This window comes from Daktulosphaira vitifoliae, unplaced genomic scaffold (genome assembly GCF_025091365.1).
Source record: "Daktulosphaira vitifoliae isolate Bord-2020 unplaced genomic scaffold, ASM2509136v1 Scaffold_1, whole genome shotgun sequence".
NCBI lineage: Eukaryota > Metazoa > Arthropoda > Insecta > Hemiptera > Phylloxeridae > Daktulosphaira > Daktulosphaira vitifoliae.
This window is the reverse complement of record NW_026099572.1, coordinates 30302533-30310171: the sequence shown is the minus strand read 5'-3', so window position 1 is coordinate 30310171 and position 7639 is coordinate 30302533. Positions and strand designations below refer to the sequence as shown.

At 26.5% G+C, this 7639-nt stretch overlaps 1 long non-coding RNA gene across 1 annotated transcript in view; it reads left to right on the top strand.

Moving 5' to 3' along the window:
* The window catches only part of LOC126894050 (uncharacterized), a 24475-nt gene extending 22057 nt beyond the window's left edge, over positions 1 to 2418 (top strand). The window contains exon 3 of the long non-coding RNA XR_007701301.1: positions 1268 to 2418. This is a non-coding gene — a long non-coding RNA (uncharacterized LOC126894050). The remainder of the gene's footprint in view (positions 1 to 1267) is intronic.
* The last annotated feature ends 5221 nt before the right edge of the window (positions 2419 to 7639 follow it).

Below are 7639 nucleotides of genomic sequence, written 5' to 3'. Positions count from 1 at the left end.
CAAAATAAAAAAAAAAAAAAAAAAAAAAAAAAAAAAAACACATCACAGTAAAACGAATACCTTCTCAGCTTTGCATCGAAGCTAAAATGTAAAATATAAAATCGAGAATTTTCACACAAAAATAGCATTCGGTAGCCATTTTCAACACGAAGACCAAATAAAGTCCGAGATTTATTTTTTTCATAATAAATTACATTAAATTAGCTTTTATTTAAGATATATATAAAAGTGTCAGACTTTCCGGAACACTTTCAAAAGTTAAGTGTAAATGTAAATTTTTTGTGAAAAAGTTGTCATTTTAAATCGCCCTCCGTGGGCAGATAAAGTGTCAGATTTATAAAAAAAATTTATCAAATGATAGGTAAGGACATCAAGCATCTATAAAAAAAATTTATATTGATTTGTTGGTTTTTGAAAAAGTAATGGAAGTTTTAAGTAAAAAAAATTGGGAAAGTTTCAAAAATTAGCGATTTTTAAATTTTTTTGGAGGTTTTCCCCATTTACGGAGAACGAGGGAAATTTTTTTAAATTTTGAGGGTAATTTCTTCGACTAGATACGATTTGTGATGTTTTGTCATATTTTTCAACAAAATCGGTTCAGTGAGAACTGAGATTGAGCGTATACAGACACAAAAAAAAAAAATAAAACACATCATAGTAAAATTAATACCTTCTCAGCTTCGCATCGAATTCATATTTTTCAATAATATCAACAAAACAGACTAAATTAATTAAATTTAAATTGACGTATTTTAAATTGAAGTGATGGGGTAAACTCCAATTTACAATATGAAAATTTAATTATTATTTATATATGAATTAACTATTTTTGTTGGTAAAGTATTTCTAAATGTATAACAAAATCAAAAATGAATGTAACACTAATTGTTATGATAACCAAATATGTAACTATAAAATGATTTAGCATGAAAACTTTATATCATCAATAAAATTGTAGTTGTGATATTTTTAGGATTATCTTTTCCTCGTTAATCCAATTTAAGTCACTGAGGTGTTTGTAAATAAAACACATATGAATTCTTTTTTGATAATGTTTTGGTAAATATACATCCTTCATATCCATATTTTATTAATTATAATTCGTTATTTAAGTAAAAAATATCATAGGACAGATAGTCCTATGATTTTTTTCAAGTTCATTAATTTCTAAGCGTATTGTAATATATGCTAATAAAATAATTTAATTTAGTATTTATTGCTTATTTTTTTGTACACTTGTACCTTCACGCGATATGAACATTTTCAGAAAATGTGGAATAAAAGCTCTAGATATAAATTTTCTAAAAGCCAAATGGAAATATATGAATCACAATGAAATTATTTATGACGATAAAAAAATAGGTGTGGACTATTTAAAAGAACACCGAATTAATGACACAATTTTTCAAATAATAAGAGAACATACTACACAATTTTTGCGATGCAGATTCACTAAAATAATTAAAAATTACGATGTACTATTATCTATCATACTACATTTGTGCAATACACATGCAAACTGGATATTATAAAAATATGAATGTTTAAAACAATTCCATAATTCATTTATAAAGTCTCAAAAAATGTTTGAAACTCTTAAAACAGTTATGATTACATCCAATAAATTTACAATATGGAGTGTAAATTTTAATTATTCAACGTAATTTAATAAAATATTCAAATGGGTATTGGGTTTTCTTCATTTATTAAAAGTAAATTTAAATTCAAGTGATAGTTCTATTGACATTACCCAAAGAAATGATGATGAAGACAAAATTGATGTAGCTAAACTGTTTTTTCAACAATATCAATCAAAGTTTTTAATTAAATGCATATTTTGCATTTACAAAAATATCATTCCTCTCAATAAAAATAAATGAAGATAGAATTTTTTTATTTTATTTTAAATTAATAATGGAGATTATCTTACTTATGATGAATTTATAATTAATTTAAGAGCTCTGTACAAAAGTAATATAATTCCAACCTTCAAAAACTAAAGAAACTAAAAACGACCCACTCCAAATATATGTGTTCATGGAAAAGTGAATTAGAAGTAGCTCAATCATAATTCGTGTTTTCTTTATGAAGGCTCATCTGTATCGCCTTGTGTTTTTGTGAAATCGAATAGAATTGCCAGAATATGACGCTGTCAAATTCCCTTTAAAATCGCGTGATTTTCGAATTAATAATTCTAACATTGCATTGATATATTATTTTATAATAAGTTTAATCATGGATACTTATTTTATATTTTATTATCTTTTCATAACTTTTATATTTTAATGTAAAATTATGATTGTGTACCATGTTAATTAAACGTGAGCTACAGTAACTAGTGTCGAAACTTTGTACATCTGTATTAACATTAAATTAACAGCTGGCGGGACTTTGTGTAGGCGCGTTAATGTTAGTGCACGTTCTCTTATTAATTTTCTAATTTTATTTTAATGATAATAATAAGTATATATTTCAAATAATAATGTATATTAATCTTAATTGATCTTTATGTTAAAATTAAAAAATATTTTTCAAAATAAATCAAAATTAAAAATATTGAATTCTATTTCAACATCTAAAATATATCTTTACTTTGTCGTTGATATAAAACCATTATCTTTGGCGTGTGCTTGAACAGTGGATGTAAAAATTTTGTAATCATTTAATGCACACTAATAAAGAAAAAAAACCAGCACAGTAGGACCGCGGTACAGTGGGGACGTGACATAGTTGGATCCAGTGTAGATTTAATTTGACAGTGATGAACATCACCATCATAAAAAACGCTTCGATCTATAGATAGTGTTTAATTTTAAAAATTAGTGGACAACAACATGATCTTCTATTTCCTTATGTATAACCCATTTTTGCGCCGATTTAAAATTTGGAATTAGAGTTTCACATATGGCCTAAATAAAAACAAAATTCTTCTTATTAATATAATAAATATTTATGTTTGATTATTAGGTGACATATTAATAATCAGTCAATATATTTTAATTAAAAATAAGTATAAAAAGTTCTACTTTCTATACGCATATTTAAAATTTGAATCACCCCTGTAAAAAGGAAAATTGTCCGATTAAAAAAAAAAAGTAACTTACGGTAGCCATTTTCATTGCAAAGACAAAATTATGTCCGAAATTTTTCTTTCAATAATAAAGTATATTACATAATCTTTGATTTATGATATATATAAAAGTGTCAGTATACTTTCCAGAACAAATTCTGTGACGAGCAGCCCTTTAATATTGAAGGGGATTGCCTGTTACTGTGCAGTGGTGTTCTTTATTTGTAGAAAACAAAATACAGAAAATATGAGGGGCTAAGAAAATAGGTTTTTCTAAAAAACCTGCTTTTGAATGTACAAAATACGAATCTATATATTACAGTTCTGCAAATTAAAAACTCTTAATAAATAAAGGGAAAGGGGGGGATAACTTACATTCTAGATTGATCGACATAGATTAATCGGCTATGATCAAATTAGAAAATATATGAAATAAATAAAACAAACAATTAAAAACTTAGCTGTATAATTTAAGATGATGATTAATGGCGGTGAGTGTGGACTGTATGTGAGAGTTGAAATGATGATGACGTGAACGATGCCACTAGCCCGTAAAATGCGAGAAAGGTCGTTTCACACGGATATAAAGATACAAAGCATGTACACAAATGCCCTCGTACGACCGGAGTTTACAAGTTCGTCAAAGATGTAACCAAACGAGCAAAACAATAAAAATATGGCGAACTATGGCTGATCGATAGCACAAACACGAGGAAGCGTTTGCTGTGTATACGAGACAAGAAAGAACAATATGTGTTTGTTGAGGAACGACTATCAAATCATAGAGGCGCAAAACAAGTGTAGTAATACAAAAATAAGCAAAAAGTTTGTTTGGGGATTTATGACCAATGTTGGATATTTGGGGATTTGGTCAATTCAGGAGCAACGAGGCTCTATCGGGGTTGTAGAGTCCGAGGGGTTGGAACAGTAAAGTCAAGTAGATATAAAAGGATATGTATTAAGTTCCTCTCATAGAGATATTAAACGCTGAGGTATACTTGTAGTGGCCGGGGCCTTGATCTCCTATCTGACACACAGTCGAAGTACATGACTAACTAGTTATTAATAATTAAATTAAATGATGTTTAAAAAATCTATTGCTTTATCATTCTTTACTCAAGTTATTAATTCTAAATAATTGGGTTAATATAAATTTACTTACTTCTTTCATATATCTTACGTTCAGATTTATACTGTTCCTTTTTAATAAATATATAAAGTATTGACGCAAAAATAATTGTACTTGATATCGCTTTAAAATGTACCGACAACAACACGGGGTCGAGGCTAGTTTGTTCAAAATAAATCAGATAGAAGAATTCTGAATTCCTTATTGAATTCAGATCTTCAAAAAGAAGAGAGAACTGAGCCGCTCGCTCACTGATGGGCAAGCAGAACTAAACTTTTTTATATTATTTTAATTACCCCTTCATGTGTTGTTGTCGTCAGCGCTTTTAGTGATTCTCAATTTATTGTATTAAATTGAACATAACATGATAGTTAATTTTAAGATAAGATGTATAGTATACAATAATCAATTTAACATGTATATACATATATAATAGCTAGTGTACAACAGTGTATATGTTATAACAGTTAAATTAATTATTTGTTTATATACTAGTAATATAAAATACAGATTATACATTTTTCATTGATAAATGTAAGATGCGCAATGCAAATCATTAGGCATATTACGACACAAGTATACTGTATACGTACAAAAAAGGTTATGATGCTCATTCAGGAAGGAACGACGGCCGGACGTGGCATGAACACGTTCGATCATGTCATACACGAGTGTCACACTTTATTCAACAAATACATATATATTATTTCAGTAATTTAACAAGTTTGATGTATCATTTAATTATATTGAATCAATCAGAAAATAATAATTAGTTAATTCATATATTTAAAAAATAACGGATAAATGAAAATTTTTTGACAAAGTATTTAATACAATTAAAAAAAACGAGATTATTTTTTAGGTATTTTATTGAAACCTAAATTCTCATAATTTTCTTTGTTAATTTTCTCCATAAACTCACTGAAAATTTCATATATGGCTTGATAATTATTAAAACAATCCGATACGGTATCAATGCTGATTAATTTTTCAATAATTTTCATAAAATCATACAAATCAGAATATCATTCAAAAACACAATTCGCCTTAAAAAAACGCATTGTGTTCAAAATTTTATTTGATAATTCTTGTGTAAATATGTATATGTCTTTGAGAAACTCTGTTGCTTCATAATAATTATATTCTTGGCTAACGAATTCACTTGACGATTGATATTTTCTTCTCATGTCAAAAATAAAATTTCTAAAAATTTCTATTTGTTTATTAAAAATTACACTTAATCAGTATTAAAACCAACAAAATATAAACAAAAACTTTGTACCGAGCCCATACAAATGCTGTAATAGGTATTTGCGAGTACTAAGTATAAACACAGACTATATGAAAACAGATAGTTCACTCAGTTTATTTGATCTTTTACAATTTCCTATAGAGAACAAATAAATAATGTGTATTTGACTTGATTGATAAATAAATAACAGCAAGTACATTCTAAAAAGATAAAATTTAATTTAGATTGTACATCATAATGATACCAAGTGTACTTACCAAAAATTACAGCTTCATATATTATAGATAAGACAAAATAAACGTTGACAAAAAATTTATGAAATAATAAACTACACAAAATTTTAACTTTCATACAAATTAAACACAATATTCATAATGTCAGACAATATTTAACAAAACACATTTTTATTAAGACTAAACGTTATTTTAAAAAAATTTCGGACTTTATTTTATCTTCAGGGTGAAAATGGCTACCGAATGCTATTTTTGTGTGAAAATTTTCGATTTTGTATTTTACATTTTTAACTTTATTATTCAATAACTTTTTGAAAAATGTATGGATCAATAAAATTTTTTCATGAGAAGTAATATTTTTATACATCTTTCATTGGGTATACTTTTTTTTTTAATCAGACTATTTCCCTATATATGGGGGGCTACAAATATAAAAAACCCAGCACAGGGGGGTCGCGGCACAGTGGTGACGTGGTATAGATGGATCAAGTATAATGCTATCTGACAGTGATTAAAATCACTATAAAAAAAAAACGCTTCGATGCAAATCTTTAGATACTGTTTAATTTTAANCGCTTCGATGCAAATCTTTAGATAGTGTTTAATTTTAAAAAATTGATGGACTATTCCAAAAGCTACATGATCTGCTAGTTCATTATTAATATCCTGATTAAGATAAAGTATGTCGAATGAAAAAGGGATTATTAAAAAATAGTATTTCCCATAAAAAAATTATATTGATCAATACACTTTTCAATAAGTTATAGCATTATAATGTTAAAAATGTAAAAAATAAAATTGAGAATTTTCACACAATAATAGCATTTGGTAGCCATTTTCACCGTGAAGACAAAATAAAGTCCGAAATTTTTTTTTTACATAATAAAGTAGATTACATTAGCTTTAATTTAATATATATATAAAAGTGTCAGACTTTCCGGAACACTTTCAAAATTTAAGTTGAAAAAGTCAATTTTTTGTGAAAAAGTTGTCATTTTGAATCCCCCCCTGTAGGCAGGTAAAAAGTCAGATTTATAAAAAAAATATACCAAATGATAGGTAAAGACATCATGCATCTACAAAAAAAAGAATTATATTGATCCATACATCTTTCGAGAAGTTATAGCATTATAAAGTTAAAAATATAAAAAAGAATTTTTTTACAAAAATCGTATTTTTTTTATTAAGTTTAATGTCTGTTTTCACCATGAAGATAAAATAAAGTCCGAAATTTTTTTTTACCATTATAAAGTATATTACATTAGCTTTAATTTAAGATATATATAAAAGTGTCAGACCTTCCGGAACACTTTCAAAAGTTAAGTTGAAAAAGTTCTACTTTCTATATGCATTTTTATGTTTTGAATCCCCCCTGTATTTAGGGAAATGGTCCGATTTAAAAAAACAGTATGTCGAATGAGGATTATTAAAAAATATTATTTCTCATAAAAAAATAATGTTGATCCATACATTTTTCAAAAAGTTATAGCATAATAAAGTTTAAATGTAAAATTCAAAATCGAAAATTTTCACACAATAATAGCATTTGGTAGCCATTTTCACCGTGAAGATAAAATAAAGTCCGAAATTTTTTTTTCGCATAATAAAGTAAATTACATTAGCTTTAATTTAAGATATATATAAAAGTGTCAGACCTTCCGGAACACTTTCAAAAGTTACGTTGAAAAAGTTCTACTTTCTATATGCATTTTTATGTTTTGAATCCCCCCTGTATTTAGGGAAATGGTCCGATTTAAAAAAACAGTATGTCGAATGAAAGATCTATATAAATACTACTTCTCATAAAAAAATTGTAATGATCCATACATTTTTCAAAAAGTTATAGCATAATAAAGTTAAAAATGTAAAATTCAAAATCGAAAACTTTCACACAAAAATAGCATTCGGTAGCCATTTTCACCATGAAGATAAGATAAAGTCCGAAATTTTTTTTT